The sequence below is a fragment of the Ascaphus truei genome, chromosome 7 (genome assembly GCF_040206685.1).
Source record: "Ascaphus truei isolate aAscTru1 chromosome 7, aAscTru1.hap1, whole genome shotgun sequence".
NCBI lineage: Eukaryota > Metazoa > Chordata > Amphibia > Anura > Ascaphidae > Ascaphus > Ascaphus truei.
This window is the reverse complement of record NC_134489.1, coordinates 77,988,297-78,010,052: the sequence shown is the minus strand read 5'-3', so window position 1 is coordinate 78,010,052 and position 21,756 is coordinate 77,988,297. Positions and strand designations below refer to the sequence as shown.

The following is a 21,756-nucleotide window of genomic DNA, read 5'->3' as shown; positions in this document are numbered from 1 at the left end:
TATTAGACAAATACCATTATGATATTTATTTTTTGTCCTTTGTGTGTCCCGGTTTTTACTTTTGGAAATCTGGGCACCCTGTTAGCCTCACCATCTAAAATAATCAGCATTGTTGCTGGTTATGTGTACAGTAAATAGCCTTCTGAAACATCTCACTAATATATTTAGAAAGAGATAATGGGGAAAGGCAGGGTTGTAGACCTGTCTGAGACATGTGAACGTGCTCACAAGTGTTGTTTTATTTGCTGTACCTTTAGATGAAAATGTTAAGTGTTTTGGAATTGAAAGCTCCAAAATAAACGTGAAACCAGTTCTACTACATTCTGAGTAGTTTAATCTGTGTGTGTGTGCGTGTGTGCGTGTGCGCGTGTGCGCGTGTGCGTGTGTGCGTGTGTGCGTGTGTGTGTGTGTGTGTGTGTGTATTTTGTCCCTACTTGATTTTTAAAAATGAACATTCTTTAGAATGCAATCTTTTAACATTCTTAAGCAATTCAGATCTTTAATTTTGCCTCTTGTTTTGGTCTGCAGATTTTCTATTTTCTGTATTTTCTTTTCCTGCCACAAAAATCGTGTTTCATCTGTTTCTTGTAGCAATAATAAGAAGGAAGACTGTTATTAATTGCCTGTTTAACATTTTATAAGGGCATTTAAATATATTTATTTTTCAGATGTTAGGTTTTTGTGTTTTTGTGTTTTTGAATGGTGCAGTCCAACCCTATGACCAAAATGAATGTGTGCAGGGGAGCTGTATTTACAAAATCAGTAACATATACAGTATCATGTAGCCCCCTCTTTTGGGATTATTATTTCTATAAAGGAGTTAACTGCTTTAAAGGGTTAACTGGGAGGCATCACTCAGAGTTCACCCTTCCCTTTTCTATACCGTGATCAGTGATGTCACTGTAAGGAGCATAGAGGGTATAGAGCTCCACCCTTTGTTTTAGAAGCAGGTTCTTCATAGTTCTGACTGGGTTCCTCAGTGTGAGTCCTGTAACTAATTTTGTGTGAATAGTCGTGTACAGCTCAACCCCTTTATAATGCCATCCATTACAACGCTTATAACGCGATGCCAGCGTGGCTCCCAATTTTCGTATTTATGAATACTTTACAACACGATTATTGGTATCTTAAATACTTTATTGTATAATCCATACAATTGTACATTATTTCTAACACATTCTGCTTATAACGCGATGTGATTCTTTGGACCCCAAGTACAGCGTTAAAAGGGGGTTGAGCTGTATTAAGATGTATCCTGTCATCGATTGTTGTTTTCAGTTAGTAACTTGCCCTTTAAGATAGCACCTGTTAAAGGAACAGGGACCTTAGTTGTGGAAGAGGGGTACCACTGGTTAAAAAGGGGTGCCCTTGCTGTTGCCTAGGGCAAGCGGTCCCTACGAAATCCTTTAAAATATGCCCTCGGGTTAAGTACCTCCCTAGCGTAGGAGTGAGAGCTACAGTACCAGGAGATGACGTTCAGAATATTATTGTTTGCCATGAGTTCTGTCCAGATGCAACGTTTGTCATTAAAGCACCTTTTATTTTTATAAATGTTTCTGGCGCCCATCTTTTTCCTATCTGCTTATTCACACCCAGCCTGCACCTACCCATCACACTGCAAATGCCTGAGATACTGATCACTGCCACAGTATACAGTATAGCCAATTTGATGTGACCTCCTTTAGAGATGGTTACACATAACCATATAAAGCCTGGGGGGCAGAAGCACCTCCCGCACCTTGTACATCCAAGCCGCATGCTGATAACTAAATTTAATAGGTTAAATGTAAATGACTGGCACCTTTAAAAAAAAAAATGTTTTTAAATTAAACAAATCAGACAATTTTAAGTACAGATATAGCGTAATTTACTTTTGCTGGGGTTTCATTGGCGAAGATGTTTGGAACGCCACCTGCCGGCCGTGTACTGAATTGCAACAAAATAAATAACGGCACAAATAATTCTAGCTGACCACGGACGAGGCACGTGCGGCTCAGAGTGGCTCGGCCGTGGATGTGGTGCAGACAACAAATTGTTGATGCCGCACCTCACTGCTTTCCTGCCGAAAATAAATTATGCTACATCTGTTGATTTTATCCAGCATTTAATCTTTTCACTGTAATTATAATTTGGCGGGTTTACAATGTTATCCTAAACTCTTTAGGTGCTACGGCTGTTTGCAAATACTAGGATCTGTAGTTCATTTATTTATGCTTTCATCATAAGCAAATGCTTTGGATGGGGTTTTACCATCTTTATCTAAACTTTTTTGGTGATAAGACTGTTTGATTGACAATGGTAGGCCCAGATCCACAAACGTTTGCTAAGCCTTAGCATGCCTCAGCTCCCATTCATATGAATGGAAATAAAGCCATCCTAAAGCTTAGTACAGGTAAGACTGGAGCAATATTCCACAGCACTCACTGAAAAATCCAAGAAGTCAAAGATAGAAAAACAGGGTACTCGGGTAGTGAGAAACTAGAAAAAGGCTTTATTTGAACATAGATGAGTAGTATTCAATGGAGAATAGTCCTCCCACATGTTTCATGCAAGTGCTGCGCTTTCTCAAGGAGTAATGGACAGACCGGAAGTAAGCAAATTTATACAGGTGCGCCGACGAGTATTCTAAAACTTGCCTTGGAAAATCTGGGGCTATCACCAACAAGATCCAGGTACATGCTGCAAACATTTCAGTGACATTTCTACAGAGACTGATGGCCCATCGGATTAACACAGCTGGGGTCCCTGGCAGTCCCATTCAGTTTGAATGGGACTGCCAGGGACCCCGCTGTTAATCCGATGGGCCATTGGTCTGTCTGCAGAAATGTTGCAGCATGTACCCAGCATGTACTCAGCATGTACCTGGGTCTTGTTGGTGATTGCCCCAGATTTGTTTTAGAATACTCGTCAGCACTACAGTATGTGCTGTATAATTAATTAAGAAAAACATATCAGCCGCAGCTGATTGTGGTATAGCAGTATGAAAACATTTTAATGAATTAAAAATAACAAAAATTGAGACCAAATGATAAAAAATATAAAAAGAAAGACCATAAAAAAACATACAATGCTTCTACTGCAACCAGGGATTCTGGGAAATGACATGCAAATGATCACCATCACCTTTTGCTGCATGTGTATTTTAATGTGGGCCCCTATAAGCACGTAAAAGACTAAAGAATCCAAAAGTAAAATTAAGAATATATAACCAATGCCTTAAGTAAGTCAGACTAGATGTATTACCATTACTTACAGTGCTTCAATTGGATATATAGTTTAATCCCAGTCAGTTACTACAGATGAACAACCATTCAACATCAAGTCTTTCTGAACAGATCAAAAAAGCAATTTTCTTAGCCTTAGAGTTAACAGAAAATCCACTAGAACAATAAAGACACTGTACTTTTGCTGTCATTTAAACCAAACTTGCAGCTGTTCCATGAGATGTAAGCAAATCACAAGCAAATGTCTGTTAAGACATTCTATATTCTGGTCCGACATAAATGCCATCGATTTTCCAATAAACAGTAGTTATATTCCAAAAATAAAATATACAGTCATTCGCAAATCCACAAAACCAATGTCATAAGGGATGTTAAGGTTATTTCCCTTAGCAATATATTTTATTTTCAACTATTTTCTTCCGAAAGGACTGGGGGGCTTTTAATATTTCCATCAAATGTAGAGTTTTCAGAATATTACTTGCAGGGTAATTCAATCAATATTTCACAATTTCCCTCTGAAAATGTGCCAACTTAAAGAGCTATTTTCAGAAAAAGTATATCAGTCCTGAAAATTATCTTAAACGGATTATTTGCTCTGCCTGGGACACTCTGGCCTTTAGTTACTAAAATGAGAATGATGATATATTAATACCGTTCACGTGGAAGATTTTAGCGCAACAACAACATAAACCCCGCTATCGCAATTTAGAAAGTACAGTATGACCCATTCGAGGTTGTAGATCTTCTCAATGAAGTATAGTATTATATAAAGATAGGTACTCTTTGATAAAGTCCCATTTTGGGATGAAACGCGTCAGAGTGGTCTTATCCATGATGTCCAGCCTTTTTCTGTAATAAAATTCTTCTTTTAATCTACAAAGCTTGTGTCGGTACAAGGGAGTAGTGACCATTTATTTTTTCTACCTTGCTTACTATTTTGAATGGAGCACACAGAGGTCTCATACTATTAGCAGGTGCTAATCACCAGTATCCAGCGGAGGCGGTATCCAGACGATCCACGTGCCGGAGCGCACTGCATGCCGGGTCCCCAGCCAGAGTGTAGCTGTTCGTCATTGGGACGCGGCCCCTTCGTCATTAACATCGACGGGCTCTGGAGTTGGTGTGTACACCGATCGGCAGAGCGGTAGCGGCATCCGTTAGAGCCTTGCGCAGGAGAGCCCTGCTTTCCTGGTTTTCAGCAGCTGTGTACCCGCATATCATTCAGGTTATGGGGGTTCTATCTATTTACACAGACCAGCTGATGGGGTGGCCAGGACACTAATCGGTTAAGGGCAGCAGCTTGGGACATTATTTGAGTTTACAGGTGGTGTGTCTGCGGTCAGATCACCATGTACCTCTAGTTCTTTTATCTGCACTATGGCCCCCGGTTGGTTAGTTCATACCACAAAGCCACCCCCTACTCATTAACTTTATTACTTTAATTTACCTGCATTGAGACCCCCTCTCTTGTTGAACTTGGACAGTGGCTGTATACTCTTCTATATACCTCTACATGGTTGTTTCAGCATTGGAATATTGGAGGTCATTCTCCACCTTTTTTCTATTATATAAAGATCACTGCATGAATCAGAAGCAAACACTTTATATGTACACTATTGGCTATTATAGTTACTTTTTGTTTCCTATTATCAATGCATTTGTTTTTGATGGGATGCAAGTAAGAGTGGATGTTTACACAGATGAGTTTTGGTTTTCTTTCTAAACATAAAGTACACCCCAACTCACCCAGGTAAACCATGTGATGGGATGAGAATCAAAGCTCAATGTCCCAAGTGCAAGTTCCATGGACACAAGGAAAAACAGGAGACAGATGTATACAAATGCAGAGTAGAAGAAGCACACACAAGGCTAATGCAGAGTTAAAGAAATTTAAAGTTTAAGTCTACTTAAATCATCAGAGCTAATGAACAGGTAACGTTTCAGGACTCAAGGTCCTTTCCTCAGACCCAACACTGTTTTGTTTTTGTATACCAGTTTTTGGATCCAGCTTTGGGACGCCAGGATCATCAGGCGGTGAGCACCATAAGCACAATACGTTTTTTTCTATTTTTATTAGCAGTGGTGTGCCACTTATACCCATCTTGTTTCAGGATACAGATGTAGCCAGCGTTATTACTCTTGCAGCAGAGCATACAGAACGCGCCAGCGAGAGAAGCCGTTATTGTTTTTAATTAGCCATGGGACAGAAGGTGGAGGGGCTAACGTGCCATCAAGTGCAATAACGACTGCTACATCTGCACTTTTACCCTGGAGAGTTTTTTGTGTGTGTATTATCGTTGTGTCGTAAATTTTATTTGTAGATGAGTTGTACGAAGGAAAGCCATAGGTAAGGTATTCAGCATTATTTCTGGGGGAGCTTATTATGCTAATAGAATCAGCATGAGAGGCTGATTCAGTACATGATTTCTAGTAATACTAATAGCATGTTTATTATTATTATCTATTGTGAACATTTTGTTAGTAGATACTGTACACCTGTAACAGGGTGCTAGAACAGGGGTGGCCAACTCCAGTCCTCAATTGCCACCAACAGGTCGGGTTTTCAGGATATCCCTGCTTCAGCACAGGTGGTTTAATCAGTGGCTCAGTCAAAGACTGAGACTGAGCCACTGATTAAGCCACCTATGCTGAAGCAGGGATATCCTGAAAACCCGACCTGTTGGTGACCCTTGAGGACTGAAGTTGGCCACCCTGTGCTAGAATATGACAGAAACAGTCACTTACATTTTTGTGTGCTTTACCTTTGCATTGTTTAATGATGCACAACATGCATATTTTTTTGCAGAACAGTGAGTCTTACTATGCAGTGACCGTTAAAACGCAATATGGTTAAGTAATGGTAGAAGAAATAAATCTTAATTGTATTTTCAGGAGTGCGTCCCTTTAACTTGTGAAATAGGGCAGAACATGCATTTTTCCGGAACAGTGATTGGAACCGTTTATTTTCTTTCCTACCTTTTTCTATTTGATCTTTTTTATTCCGTTAACTACTGTAATTTCAGGCGGGGAAGATACAGATAGGGTACATTGGTGAAATATGATATTTAAAAGCAACAATAGCTTAACATAGGATCCAGGATGTTATAGTAGGTATAGTATGTCCATAACATGTCATACGCATAGTGAATAAAGAAAGCCTTCATTGCCATATTAATATTGCCAAACATACATAAGGCTAGATCCTCAGAAGTCCTTTAAATGTTTTATCATGACATCATTTAACATATCAATAGTCCTTTGGTTCATATGTGGTAGCAGTACAGTACCTCTATTTTTTTTTCAATTTATGTATACCGGCAAAAACCAAAAATGAGTTACATGGAGGTGTGTGCGTCATTTCCTGAAGAAGCACAGCTGTGGGAAACGCATAGTGGTCACGTTACACACCTCTTCTTACACCACATCTGGTTGGCTGCCTAGCCAGGACCTGGTGTATGCACGTTTGATCCTGAGACGCACCAAACCTGGTAAAATATTTTATAAATAAACCAGGAAGTGTTTACATTTTCCTACACAGCAAGGATACCAGCTCCAGCACGCGGAGCACTGCAGTGGACACTTACCTGGATCCAGGACTTCATTGCAAGCGACGCAGGAGGGATGATGACTCATAATTGACGCCTTGAGCTTGCTCCATGCTAACCAGCTGCCTAGTAATGCTGTGGAAACCTGCACTCTGCATCAGCAGCAGCTCATATTGATTATTATAGCGGCACCATTATAGCGGCATCTACTGTTAGTGCTGTACTATGCAGCATAGGAGCAGCTTGAGCTATGGCAGGAGCAGCTGGAAAAGCCTGAGGAGCAGCAATGGGAGCTACAAGAAGGGCAGCAGAAGGTGCAGCTAGGGTAACAGGAGCTGCAGGTGGAGGAGCAGCAGCAGAACACCCAACTCCTCAGGAGGAAAATCGGTGAGGAATGAGGATCATCGTCTCCTCCACAGCCTAGTCTTTTCCCACTGGCTTGGCAGCCTTTGCAATAACTGTCTGCTTATGGTCCTGAAAAAAATACATATAATCAGAACCAGTCATACAGAATGTGGGCACATGTAAGCACATTTGGATAGTTAAACTTTGAATAAACAGCCATTTTTTTTAACATGTCTCTATTTAGAAAACATTTATCAGGACTTAAAAAACAGAGGCCCTGATCAACAAACTTGCTTAACTTTAGAAGGCCTTTTACTCCCATGCACATAAATACGCATCCTATAGTTTATCAGTCTATTGCTTCAGGGTTTAATGTGGTTACCGGTTGTTTCAAAAATACAATATATTGGGTTTATGACAGGTAAAGACTCTTCCTGGGTCTGCCCAGAGCTTCAAAGAGAACTTCATTGGTGGGTTATCCCTTATGGCCCCGTAAAAGTACAAGATGTATTGTATGGGACTGATGAGATAAGAGAAGTGTGTTTTATGGCCACACACGTGAATTCTCATATTTCTATGCTAGTGACCTCTCTGGGGAAAACCTATGGCATATGGTAAATTATTGTATAGGCATTTCTGTTTTATGTTTTATCCTATTATTTTAAGAAACTGTTAAGCATTCACTGTAATTGTATGTTCATGTAATTATCTTTCTGTAATCTAAAGCACTGTATTTTTATATACTGTATATTAAACAATTCTTTAAAAAGTAATGCTTTGGGGCTCTGAATGAACTATTGCACGCTCTGGAGAGAGTATTTATATTTTCGGTCACATTGTGCTACAACAGATTTTTGAGTGTTACGTACAGATTTTTTTTCTATACTAAACAGGGACTTGAGACCCTGGCAGATATGTTAATTGACATATTTTGCATAATTCTTGGCTCGTGAAAACGTTTAGATATGATTGCAATTGAGTAAGGGGTTAATATTAATTAATTGAAATTACCTTGTGTAGAGAGAGGTGAGTTGCCTAGAGTAGCTGTGTGTATTAACCCTGGTTGCATATCTAAGTCACGTGGTCACTTGTGTACTGTTTGTGACAGATGGTATATGGGGATGGATTGAGGGGAGATATTGTTCAATTGAGAGACCTTTGCGAAGTTGAAAAGTCGGCCAGCTTGCAAGCTGTGTATTAAGAAACATATATGTAATTCTGCTCTCCTATTACTTCAAAGGTGGTTGTATATCAGGTGCAATAGAGGAAAAAATTGATACAAAGTATGATCCCAAAAGGGATCAAGAAAAGACCCTCCAAGTACATGCACTCTATGATAATGTATGATAAGGTAAGTATTAGAAATGAATTGGCTCTTATGGAGATATAGGGTCTTAGTTAAAAACAAAAATAATAACATTTTATTACATCCAAAATCTGTGACTGTGGGAATTACTAAAAAAAACAAAGAACAATGTTTTAAAAACCCCGTACAGGAGTAGTAATATTGTTTATATTCAATACCCAAAAGTTCAAAGTAGGCAAATGTATAATTTGTTTGACCATAGGGTAAATGCAATATTACTTCGACATCAATAAAGGTATATATCTACCAGAAAGAAACTTAAGTGTTCAAAGGTATTGTATAAGTGTTGCCTCATATGTAATTGGAATATTACCAGTTATATTATCAGATATATAAAACAGATAATTTATAAAAGATAACCTATAAATCCTTTATTTCCAAAAAGGTATGCAGAGGAAAAAAGAGTATACTAATTGGGCACATATGCATGCATATCCCATATGACTTTAACCTTATGGCTAAATGTATGACAGTTGGTACTATATAAGATATATAGGATATCCATAGGTGTGTCCAAAAAGGGTATAGGTAAGTATATTTACAGACTCCTTACACTTAGATAGTCATATCTATATGCAACCAGTTAAGTAGGACTAGGTTAGATACAGACACTGTTAATATGGTCTCCTATTCTTGAAGCCTGAGCATCAGCATTACATCACCCTTAGAATTCAAATAATCCCTAGATACAATCTCTAATCAGGGGTATAGGGCTAGTAACTGCTGAAACGCCAAAGTTGTACCCATAGATAAACAAATATATGGTTTGGCTAAAGGAGGAGGCAATTCGTAGGAAAAACAGAGTATGTATCGTGTATATATATTCAGAACACTCTGCCACGGCGGGTCAGAGGTTCTGGAGGCGCAAATACAACCCGTATTCTGGTAGCTGTGTCGAACTCCAATAACGTCACTGATCGTGACGCTCTACTTCATGACGTGCGTTTCGCGAGACCTCTCGCTTCTTCAGATGGGGTGGAGCTTAAAAGAATGACCCTGTGTGATACTTTTATACTCTCAAGGGCGTTCCTGGTATCTTGTACGTCTATTGCAATGGAGGACATGAGAGCCAATCACTTGTTTAGGATCGCGGACCGGAAAAATGTAAACAAACCGTTGTTGTCTGTTTGAATCGTGTGTTATTATGTGTATTCAGTATTGTAAGCGTAAATACCTGAGCAGAAAACAGGAAAAGTCCCCTAAGGGGCTGTGTATTAACCTTTGTCTCGTATGCAGGTCACGTGCTCACAGGTATGCCGTACGTGACACATACATTTACAAAAAGAAAATATGAGCACTTACATTGTGGAGGGTCCTTTTTTAATTTGTATAACTTAGGGAGTAGACTTTACATACTATGAATGTAAGTTCAGTTTGCGAACCCAAAAGTTTGCCCAGGTTCATTTAAAACCAAAAAAGAAAATGTGGGGAGGAGCCTTTTTAGGGGTTTGGTTTGTATTGTGGTTGAAAATTTGGTTTTGGAGGTTCTACTCTCAAATCGACATCAACGCTGTAAACATAAACATCCAATTTTGAACCTGCAAGCCTGCCCGTCCTGAAAAAAAAGATACATTTATATATGTATTGGCTGTTTGGTTCTTAGAATGGTTTTAATGGCAGATTACAGTATACTGGGCAGTTTAATTGATGCATAAAAAAACCTAGATGATTATATCCTAATATCATACTGTATACGTTACAAGTGCCCTTCACTTATGGTACGTCTCTTAATGCAGATAGTAATCACTGTCTACATACTAGATAAGATTATTGCAGATAGATTGAAGTAAAAAAGAAAATGTATACTCCAAATAATACTTTTTCCTCCAAATGTGTTGTTGGATGTTTTGAGCAACTCCACATAAAAAATAAATGTGTGTAGGTACTGTCATTAAAATTCTACTAGATGTGAAGCTGCGTCAGATAAGAATATAGTTGATCCAAGAATGTAGTAGTGAATTTGCAAAATATCTATCTGACAGAATATTCAAGGGCAGAATATTGAAGAAAATGAAATTATACAACACATAATGACTTAAAGATGGCTGAATTGTCAGTTAGAAGTTATATGGAGAGATTAATGGGTCAGGCCATTTCAATCTACAATATAAAAGGATTAAGGGAGACCGTGTTTGGGATTCTATCTTGACTAGACAAAGTACACGAAATCGATTTCTTCAACTTAGTGATTTTGAATAAGACTATAATGCATTCCCTAAAGCTAAGAAGCAGTACAATTATATGTTCAAGAAAAAATTCAAAGTATTTTTTAAGACATTATTGGCCGTATTTAATAATAATTTAGAAATTTTAGCAACCGGTTCTCTCTTACCTTACCACCCTTTCATAGTAAAAAAAATCGCCATCATTAGCCTCTCCCTCTCATTATCATCAGATCTCCCCCAGTCCCCCTCATCATCAGATCTCCCCCATTCCCCCTCATCTCCCCAGTCCCTCTAATCATCCTCACATCTCCCCCAATCCACCTCAGCATCCTCATATCCCCCCCAGATATCCCCCTCACATTTCCCCGAGATCTCCCCCTCACCTGTCTGGGCATGCGTCTCCCAGCATGTTCCAGCATTGCATGTTCAGTCTGCAAATCTTCTCAATATGGCTGTGCTGCATCACATGGTGCCACGTTGCCATGACAACACGACGCCGTGTAAAGTGGTTACGTCATGTGGCGTTCCCGTTGGCATTGCAACGTGGCGGCATTTGACGTTGCGTGGGCATATTGAGAAGATATGCAGGGAAAAGATGCCGGGAGATGCTGGTAGACGCCACCTGCCGCCCGGACAGGTGAGAGAATAAAGCACTGGTTCGGTGAATTTGTGTAGAGCCATTATTGATCCCGCAGCAGGAGCAGCCACCATTGTAATTGTGTTAGCCACGCGCAAGAAAGTGGCTGGGCTACCGTGCTTTAGCACACGCCAATGGGTGCAATAACACCTGCTACATATGTAAGACACCAGTCTGAGTAGCACTGCTTGCTAAATAGGGACCTGTATGTCTTAGGTCTCTCACAGTAGCTGGAATTTTTTAAACGTAAGTGCTTAGTGTTCATTAACTGACCCTACAATGTTTGTTCAAAACATTAATACAGCAATAACTTTCAGTAGTCACCATGCAATACTTTATCTTTGCAAACATCCCCCCTTGTTTTTTTTCTTCACCTGCAGCTGAAGATGTATGTCAGACCACGAGGGTAGAATTATAGTACTTCATAGATGTTCTTGGTTTTACACTGAGGATGTCAGAAGACAAAAAAGACCTACAGTAAGTATGAGTAAAATAACCTCTTTTGTACCCGTATTCTGAAAGAAATATAAATTGTTGTGGAACTTGTATAAATGTTCAAAATGTTGTCTCCCTTATCTATAAATGAGTTATTAGTATGATAATTGTGTATCTATACAATATAATGCCAATAAAGAATATCACTTGAGAGCATATTTACATGTCTTATACAGGTCTGCACCCCTGCCTTCAAACATTATCACCTAGCATAGAGTGCTCGCACTGCAGCAAGGGATTCTGGGAAATGTCATTTCCCAGAATCCCTTGCCACAGTGGGAGTATTGAATGCTAGGTGATGATGGTTGAAAGGCAGGGTTGCAGACCTGTCTAAGACACGTGAATGTGCTTACAAGTGATATTTTTTATTGGCTATATGCTAACGGTGGAGGTTTTTTGTTGCCTTTTTCACCCGCCATAACTTAAAATGTAATGGTATACAATATAATGTAAGCTATGTGCACCGCACTTTTTAGAACTAAAATACAGTCAAGTCAAATTGCAGTAATAGAATACATAGCTAATTCTCCCAGCTGCAAAATTAGGGCAAACATGGGGCAAAAAAAAAAAAGACAAAATTGCATAGTAATTTCATGAAAAAATTAAAAAAAAAAAAAAATACATACTGTACATACATACATACATACATATTAAATAATAGTGTGTATTTACCAAAGAATAGAACTTCCTTTTTTTTGCTCTAGTTTTGGGAGACTTTGATGCATAAGGCCACGATTAAAGTGTGTGCGTTGGGCGGGCAGCGCAAACAAAATACAGTAGCTCTATTGGGCCGGCCAAAGTGTGTGACGAAGAGCGACCGCGCGGCAGAATTTTGAGCCAACAAATAATTTTGTGTCTTCGTGTCATGTGAGCAGTTCAGCCAATGAGGGCGAACCAGTCTGGTGATGTCACGGCCACGCCTCCCAATCGCCCCCCGTCAGAGTGCAGCGATCGCTTGAGCAACAGGCACGCGACTTCATGCGCTCTGTCGCGCTCGCCTGCATTATAATCGAAGCCTAATGCCCTATGCATTAGGGCAGGGGTATGCAAACTGGGGGATGTGCACCCCCCAGTGGGGTAGGAGATTTTTATGGGGTGGCGCGGGCGGTTGCTGAGGCTCCGCGCTCTTCCCCAAGGCATTTAAATTAAATGCCAGGGGATCGCATGAGGCCCCTGCAACACTCCACTTACCATGATTAAGCCGGCTGTGTGACACATCGCCATGGCAACGCAGCATCAAATGACACCGCGGGGCCATGTGACATGACGTTACACGCGTCAAATGACCACGTGATGTGACGTCACATGACCCCGCAGCGTCATTTGACACGGATGCAAGGTAGGGGGGGCGCGAGAAACCGGGGCAAGCAAGACAGGGAGGCGCAGCAGCAAAAGTTTGCGTTCCCTTGCATTAGGGTAACAGTGGTGCAATTCTGGTGCAAAGAAAGCTGTCTTCAAATGTATCAAATAAAGAAATTGCATTAAAGTTAGTATGATGGTTTTTGCTACATAAGGTTCAATGTTGCGCCAGAGTTGCCTATGTAAACCACAGACCACAGAGTTGTTAGGAGAATCCAATATATCCTTGAATACATTTCATTTTAGTCTAATAAAGAATCTGCAGGTAATCTTTTTTTTCTGGGTTCAATACACATGGTATAATTCATATGGATTGTATAATCCAATATCAATGTAGACTATTTTGATTCCCGTTTTAGCTCATATATCTGCAAGGCATAAAAGCATACCTAATTTACTTTCTAAGAGCACTCATATCAAAGCTGCCATGTGTCTACAATAAGAAAAAACTGATTTCATGTTAAAAATAATGTTCTTGGTATTATTCATGAAAAATGCCCAATGCCAGATGGAAAATAGTTGGATATTTGCAGACATAAGACAGAAAAAGTTTACAGATTTGTCTGAAATCTGTGTATTCATCCAATATCCCTGACAACTGATTAAGGTAGAAACATGTATTTTTCCTTGGAATTATATTAAATGCACAGATTATATGTGTATGGGTCGCAGATTTGCTTTTACTCCTACAATTCAGGCGTTGTTCAAAATATGTCCCGGATACAAGACTGGTGAAAATATTGGTATCAGATTAAAGTTCTTTAGTTGGATTGGTTAGAATACATTTGGTGTAGTTGTGTTACCAAGAATAGTTGTTTATACACAACCCTTTATACTGTATATCAAATATTTTTTTCTAACCCACACAGAATTATCTCTAATTGTTTCTTATATAGAATGATGTCACAGTACATCAGAGACTGAAGAATTCTCATAGCATCCAACTACTGCAAAACAGCAAACAAAGAAATAGAATTACTGATCTGCTTAGCACCGAACAGCAAATGTTAAATGGCGCTATGTTGTAATATATCTGCATCTGGTACAGCTAACAGTCTAACCATTATTTTATTTACCATTTTGACTGACATCCAGCTGGTCAATAATAATCAATCCATTGATATTTATTAGACATTAATGTGACTTGTGGCAGTTGAGTGAATAGTTATTTAGTGTGTATTTATTAACCAAGGGGGACCACTTCCTACAAGCAAATGTGAATCCTACTTTGTAACAGCTTCTCTTTGCCACAAAAGTGTTTTTTTTTGTTACAAAACAGTTTTAATTTGTAGACAATTTTTAGTGAAGTTTTTATGTTTCACTCCGTTTGCTTTAACACTAAACTTTTTAACTAGTGCACATAGGTTGGGATTTAATAAGCTCAAGCTTTACTTGAATTGTAGTAATGTGGGAAAAGATAAGCAAATCCGTGTTCGTGCTGTCCCATTTAGATGTAGTTAAACAACTGTAATTCCCATACAGCAATCATCAGGAGTACATTAAAGCTGCAGACCAAGTAATATCCTACATGTGTTTTTTTTTTTTTTTAAAAATCAGTTCTGTACTGTGAGAAAATACGTGTAGCATTTTTTTAAACAACTTTGAATTAATTTTTTAATGTATTATTGTATGTCTATTTATATAGCGCCAAAAGTGTTTTCAGTGCTTCACAAAAAATACAGTACAGGGAATTATAATAATACATTAAGCGCAGCAAAATCAGACAATAGGAAAGGAAATCCCTGCCCCTGTGAGCTTACTATCTAAGAGTTATAATGGGAAACGTACAGAGACAGCAGGTGAGGGAATAAGTGCTGTAGATGGCAGTGCTTGGCCACAATGGTTGGTAGGAGTGACTGTGGGTGTGGGACAATAGCCAGAGGCTACTTGGATGCTTGATTTGTGAGGCAAGTTTTAAGGTTGGCCAGGATTAAATCAGAAGGTTTACACCATTTGCATGGGAGGAGATGGCAGGGAGTCGTGGGTGAGAGCAGGTGTGTTTATGTCTGGGTTCAGGATTAGGAGAGAGATCCCCAGCAGCAGGAAGGAGTAGAAAGAGGGTGTGAATAGAGTGAATATTATAATGTAACAAACATTTTATGTCTCTATAGCAACCATTTACAAAGTCACATCTCCTTCCTCTTCTGAAACAGGCTCTGTCACACCCCTTTTTGAGCCCTGCCCTCTCTAGCAGTGCATCAACTGTATCTAGTGACTGCCTATTTCCATGATCTTCCCCACAGAACTTTGCATCTTTGGTCCTCTTCTGCTGCACTCAGGCATTTTGTGAACCCATGAGCTGAATATTTGCTGATCAATCAGAGGAGAACGGATCGATAGGCAATTTAGCTAATTATTTATCATTGTATGGATTGTATTGATACACATATTAAAGGGGGGGAAAGCAGCTTAGACTGCTGCTTTAACGCCTATAATATGAGTTCCCAGAAGGGAGCTGACAGTAGCACACAAAAACAAAAGGCAGAAAGCGCACTGAGGATCAGTTTGTAAATAGTTGTTGTATTGGTTAAAAAAAATCCTCTAAAGGACAACAGCATATAAAACCATGTAGACAATATATAATAACAACACTTATAATGTGTATAAAAAGATATTGGCATCGCAGACCAGGAGATCTTGATGCACAGCCGATGGCTGAAGATTTGCAGTGGGTCCAAATCACGAACAACATCAGCTGGATAAAATCTTTGTTCTGCGCTCCACCGGTTTGTAGCTTAACCAATAGGAACCTGCGCAGCAACCTCATGTGACCTCAAGGTTGTAAGTTTCATTATTGTATATCGTCTACATGCTTTTATATTCTGTTGTCCTTTAGAGGACTTTTTTTTTAACCAATTACTACAACTATTTACAAAGTGATTCTCAGTGCGCTTTCTGCTTTTTGTCTTTGTGTGCAGTAATGTGGGATCAAACTCTAATATCTTTTACAGGAGCCTAATGAATCCCCCCCAGAGTATCTGTCCCATCTCTAAAAGCTATATCTTGATAAGTATCACATCATTTTTTTCACATTTATCATTTTAACCTGGCAGGCTGCCCCCCTATATTGACCACCTGTTGAATTTTTTTTTCTGCTTTCCACTCTTCGGAAGCTGACCATCTCAGTCATTTTAAAGAAAAGCCTCTTCCTTGGGTCTGCCTCAGCAATTCCTACTGAAGCTATGGGGCTGCCTGCTTAATAGCCTTTTACATTATGAGAGTGGTCCCAGAAAGACCATTGATGTCATGGGACAGCGGCATGCATCAAAGGAATGCCACTTGATGACACCAAAGCCATGACTGCTTACTGGTGCACACACTAACTCCATTTATATTTTATTGAGTGTATACTTTAAATAAGATTATTTACCTAGGAAAATTACTTTAAAGAGCCTTTCATATGCCCTCTTCTTATTACTGCCATTGCAAAAAACATGTCTTTGTTCATATGATTTTGGTTTATTAATTGACATGACTGTTCAATTTATATAAGCAATTTTTATTTGACATTACAGCCACATATTGTTCTCCACTCAGTTCTTTAGTATGACACCTAAAACTCTTGCACTTTGGCACTTGCCCTAATAGAAATGAAAATGTGCCCATATACGAGGTTGACATTTTCCAAGTTTAACAAATAGAAAAGCACTCAAATGAAATTTCTTTCCAAAAAAAAAAAAAAGATAAATTGAGACCTGTCTTCTTTAATACGTTCTGGGAAGTAAGCCTAATTGTTATTGCCAAATGGTAATGACTTGTAATATAACTATCGAAAGAGGAAAAAGTTAGACTTTATATACGTTCCGCCTCTATTGGCAATTTCCTACAGTATGCACACTTCACAATATTGTAGCCCAGTGAATGGAATTACATGGCGTGTAGAGGAACATATTTTCTGGAAGCTATATGTATGTCAGCATTAGAGAGTCACAAAAACGTACTCAGGCGATTAAACCCCCATTTCACTCTATTTTTGAATGGCATCTTATTTCCTTTACGCTTAATAGCACATCATATTGTCACTGCAAAGCAGAAGTCTGTATGCACTGCAACACAACACAAGTCAGAGTTAAAAACTGTATTCAGTTAGCTTATTTATACCCATCACATAAGTGCTATAGTTTAGAGCAGCAGTGCACAAACTGGGGGCGCTAGATTTTCTGGGGCGGGGCATTTCAATTAAATCCCGGGGGACAGCGTGAGGCCTCTATAATACACTTACCTTCCTTTCCAGCGGCGGGTTTTCCTGATAACCCGGCGTCAAATGACGTTGAGGGTTCACGCGACGTCACATTACCATGGAGACGTGACGTCACATGACCCCGCGCGTCATTTGACGCCGGGGTCGAGCAGGGGGGGGGGGGGCGTCAGGTGCCGAGGAGAGCAGGCAGGGGTGCGCATGGGGAAAAGTTTGGGCACACCTGGTTTAGAGGTTGAAAATAGTAGATGAATAGCTTAACTGCTGTTACGGCTATTACTTATTTTTATAGTGGAATACTAAAGGGAAAACAATAGTTACAGAAATGGTCTTTCACCCTTTTTATGTAGTTCTAGTAGCAAAATGGTTTACTCAAAGTGCAGATTTGTCATAGGTAGTGTCACGAACAGTTGTATATATGACAAGGGTTAATACACACAGCTACAGCCACCCCTCCTTTCATCATTCTGCAGCCCATTTTTACGATTTAAGGAAAAAAAGTTACTTTAAAAAGCTGCCTGAATATATAAAATGTCCCACATCTTTATTCCTATAATACTTGGGAGAGCGTGATTCATATCAATTTGTTTTGCTAAGTTTGCCGCATGTAAAGAGACTATTTTTGACTGTCTTACTCCTAAGTTTGATTGACAAATTAATATCTGTCCTTTGCAACTTTATGAACATGACGTTTTTGGCCTTATTTGATCCGTTTAATCGCAACTGTTACGAAGATTAATTTGCCATTCTCGTGAATAGCTGTCAGACCCATGATATCATAATATTTAGTAAATCTACACAATTCTGTAATAATACTGTAAATTGGTATTTACAGATCCCTTTCATCAATACCTTTCAAGATACAAAAAAGAGGGGTTTCATTTATTTCTGCCGACAGAGAAGAATTATGACACCAGATTTCATAAAACCTAGGTTTTGACCCCAGTTAACATAATTTTCTGGACAAACACAAAACTAGGCATGGACAGTGCTTTGACCTGTCATAAAAATAATTAATGTATTTTTCCTCACTTAATTTTTTATTCAAATTGTGTGTAAGGAAGGGGTACAGAAAAAATAAAGGGGTAATTAGGGTGGGTGGAGAACGATCACCATCAATCATCAGAATAAAGTCATTTCTTACAAATACAGTATCCAGTTACAAGTTACAGTGTACATACATATTGTGTGGTCCTGAGGGCTATGAGGCACACCTAGGGGAAAGCTGGTATATCTCTCTATAAATTTAACAATTTCCTGAAGAGTTTCTTGTTTTAGTTCACAATTTGTAGCAATGATACTTTCGCCCTGTATAGATGTTCATATGACCATGAAATCTATAACAGAAGATGGCTGTGGGTATGATATGCACCATGGTTCACAAATTTTTGTAAACCTGTCCCTTGAATCACGGATGAACCTTGAACCCAGTTATCTTTTCCATGTATATTATTTTCCTCATCCTGTTATGTAATGAGGACATATCAGGAGCCTGTTCATAAAGATTCCATTACATCAGAAGATTGTTGTTCAGCAGACAAAGTTCCAGTTTATTCTTAGTGTTACTTACAGAATGAAATTCAATCAATGATGTTAACATGTGCTCAGATGGTAATGATAGAGAAACCTTTATCTCTCACATGCTGCTGCTGTTACCTACAGAGTGAGGTCTTGGGAAGAGGTCTTGCACAGCGAGGGAGTTTATCGGAGTCCAACTGTACGTATTGATCACTAACTCCACCCCCTTTCTCCTCGTGGGTTCTTTAACAAAGAACTCTTCATCGTGTTAGCATTCAGACTAGGCCTTGAAATCCTATACCTAAACCAACCTCCAACATCTGTTATGCATTCAACCTTCATTGGAATTCATCTCTTTTGGCTTACATATGAATTCTAAACCTCAAAACATATTCCCATTCAATTGTCTTGGTATAAGTTCTCAGTCATACATTTTAATATAATAAACAGATTTCTAACAGAGCCGATTGCTTCCAGTTCACCGCAATCATACATCTGGTGGCAGAAAACAGATGGGTAATAAGTTTCCCTTGGTATTTAGAAATTCCCGGGATTGGTCTATTGAGCAGTGCTGCCCAGGGGTCTGTGGCTAGACTCAGTCCTAAAGTTCTGTTTATTATGGTATAGATTTGGTTCCATAGATTTTTTTTTATCTCCTTGCATTCCCACCATGGTTGCAACATGCCCCCCCCCACCTCTCCACACGTTCTATAATTAATGTATTTTGAAGGCAACCTATAACTAAAATTAACTTCTGATGTGCCAGATTTATTAAAATACCGAATATCTCAAGATATTATCATGCCCGGTAGCAATACCTTTTAATGGAAATGAAATTAAAGTTTACAGTAGGGCTCCACTTCTTGGAGTTCCGCTTCTCGGCGATCCGCCAATACAGCGGTACCAAAAAGGGGGGCTGCTATGTCTATACATGCGCAGAAGGGGGGCGTCCGAGTCTGTGCATGCGCAGAAGGTGGGTGCATCCGAGTTCGCGTATGCGCAGAAGGGGGACGGCTGAGTCTGCACATGCACAGAAAGGGTAGGAGAGACCGAAAATCACCGGTGGACATAGCAAACCTGCTGTATGAGTGGGGCCCTACTGTACTTGGTTTTGAAACCTCACAGGTTTACTCTTCATGCGGAAGTATGACATTTGTGTAATACAGTATGACACTAAAGTTCTCGGTTTTTAGTTTTTATGTTCTTTTCCATACACCGCAAAGAATAAAACCACAAATATTATTTTATATTGAATTCAGCATCTTTGCAAAATGTCACATGCTGGTAGTGTATCTGCCATTTACAGTATATGAGTTTTCTCATTTTATCCTTTGATTGAAAAGTTTCTGAATTTGAATTTTGTGTTGAAAGGTTATTTCAATATATACTGTAGCTTACCATGGCAAAATCATAATGTTCTTTGCAGTGAAACACAGTGACTTGCTGCTACGGAAACTACTGTGTGCCTTTCTTATTTCAGATCTTGTCCTTTTTACCTAATCCGTACTATTGTGACTCATATCATGCAAAAAAACATTCATTCGTTTTTTCTAAAATGTAACACGCTGAAGTCTAATTATAAAGATGCCTTGATGCTTGATTAATAAGATTACACAGACAAAGTACTGTACATCAAAAATGAATACTTGGACAATGACTATATGCCAAACTTCAAACAGAAGTCAAGTTAAGAAATACCTGCAAAACCAAAACATTTAATAGTGCTCCACTATTACCACAAAGGTGAATTTGCGGGAGAAGATTATTCTGATTGCTAATACAGGCATACCCCGCTTTAACGTATGCAATGGGACTGGAGCATGTAAAGCGAAAATGTACCTACACTGGCGACACACTTTATTCGAGCTCGGCTAGTCCCACGAATTCGGGTATACCCGGGTGTATTGAGGTTTGTGACTGTTTTCTGCCCGAGTGCATTGCGTTATTTTCCAGGCAGGGATTGAAGCATTTTATTCCCGCTGGCTGCAATACTGCACAGTATATATATATATATATATATATACTGCATTACAATTCATGAATTTATGCCATCTGGTAGACACGCGAAGCATTGCAGCCTATTAAATCCTAATCATTATCATTTAACAGATCAGCCGCCCGTCAGCCAGGCATGAACCCTTGCTGGGAAGGCAAACGCAACGGGGCTTGTCAGAGGTGAGGAGCGGCGCATTCCAGGTATCTGCCAGGTACATACTGGGTATTTGCTCGAATAAAGTGTGTCGGTGCAGTAAAGTGAAGCACTACCTTTTCCCACTTATCTATGCATGTACTGTACTGCAATCGTTATATACGTGCATAACTGATGTAAATAATGCATTTGTAACAGGCTCTATAGTCTCCCCGCTTGCACACAGCTTCGGTACAGGTAGGGAGCTGGTATTGCTGTTCAGGACGTGCTGACAGGTGCATGCGAGAACTGCCGTTTGCCTATTGGGCGATATGTCCTTACTCGCGAGTGTATTTAAAGTGAGTGTCCTTAAACCGGGGTATGCCTGTAGAAGGTTAATGAACAAAAAAGCAAGAGTGACAAAAACTTTGAGATCTCAAGACGCATTTGCTTAAAACAATATGCATTTATTTCTGTCTGAACCGTGACATATTTATGAAATATATTTCTACTGTTGTAGAAATTGACGCATGTTGATCTAGCATTCTGCTCTAAAAAATAGACTTTCGCCGCCTCTAAGGTGACAGAGTAAATCAACGCAGAAAACCATCATTAAAAGTTGCGTACGCCGCTTATTCATTAATACATAGACCAGTGCCAATATGCAAATATAACTCCTCCCACTTGCTGCATCAATCCCTCATCTTGTCGCAGACAGACGCAGATGTCCCTTCAAAATGGTGCAAGCAAAAATTAGTACAGTACATACTGTAGAT

At 39.3% G+C, this 21,756-nt stretch overlaps 1 protein-coding gene across 2 annotated transcripts in view; it reads left to right on the top strand.

The window, feature by feature from the left end:
• B3GALT1 (beta-1,3-galactosyltransferase 1) overlaps positions 1-21,756 on the top strand; it is a 262,134-nt gene that overhangs the window by 163,837 nt on the left and 76,541 nt on the right. Inside the window, exon 3 of one of the 2 annotated variants that reach the window (XM_075609163.1) lies at positions 11,663-11,759. The exons of the other annotated variant lie outside the window; for it this stretch is intronic. The gene's annotated coding sequence lies outside the window, so the exon portion shown is untranslated. The remainder of the gene's footprint in view (positions 1-11,662; positions 11,760-21,756) is intronic. 2 annotated transcript variants of the gene reach the window in all.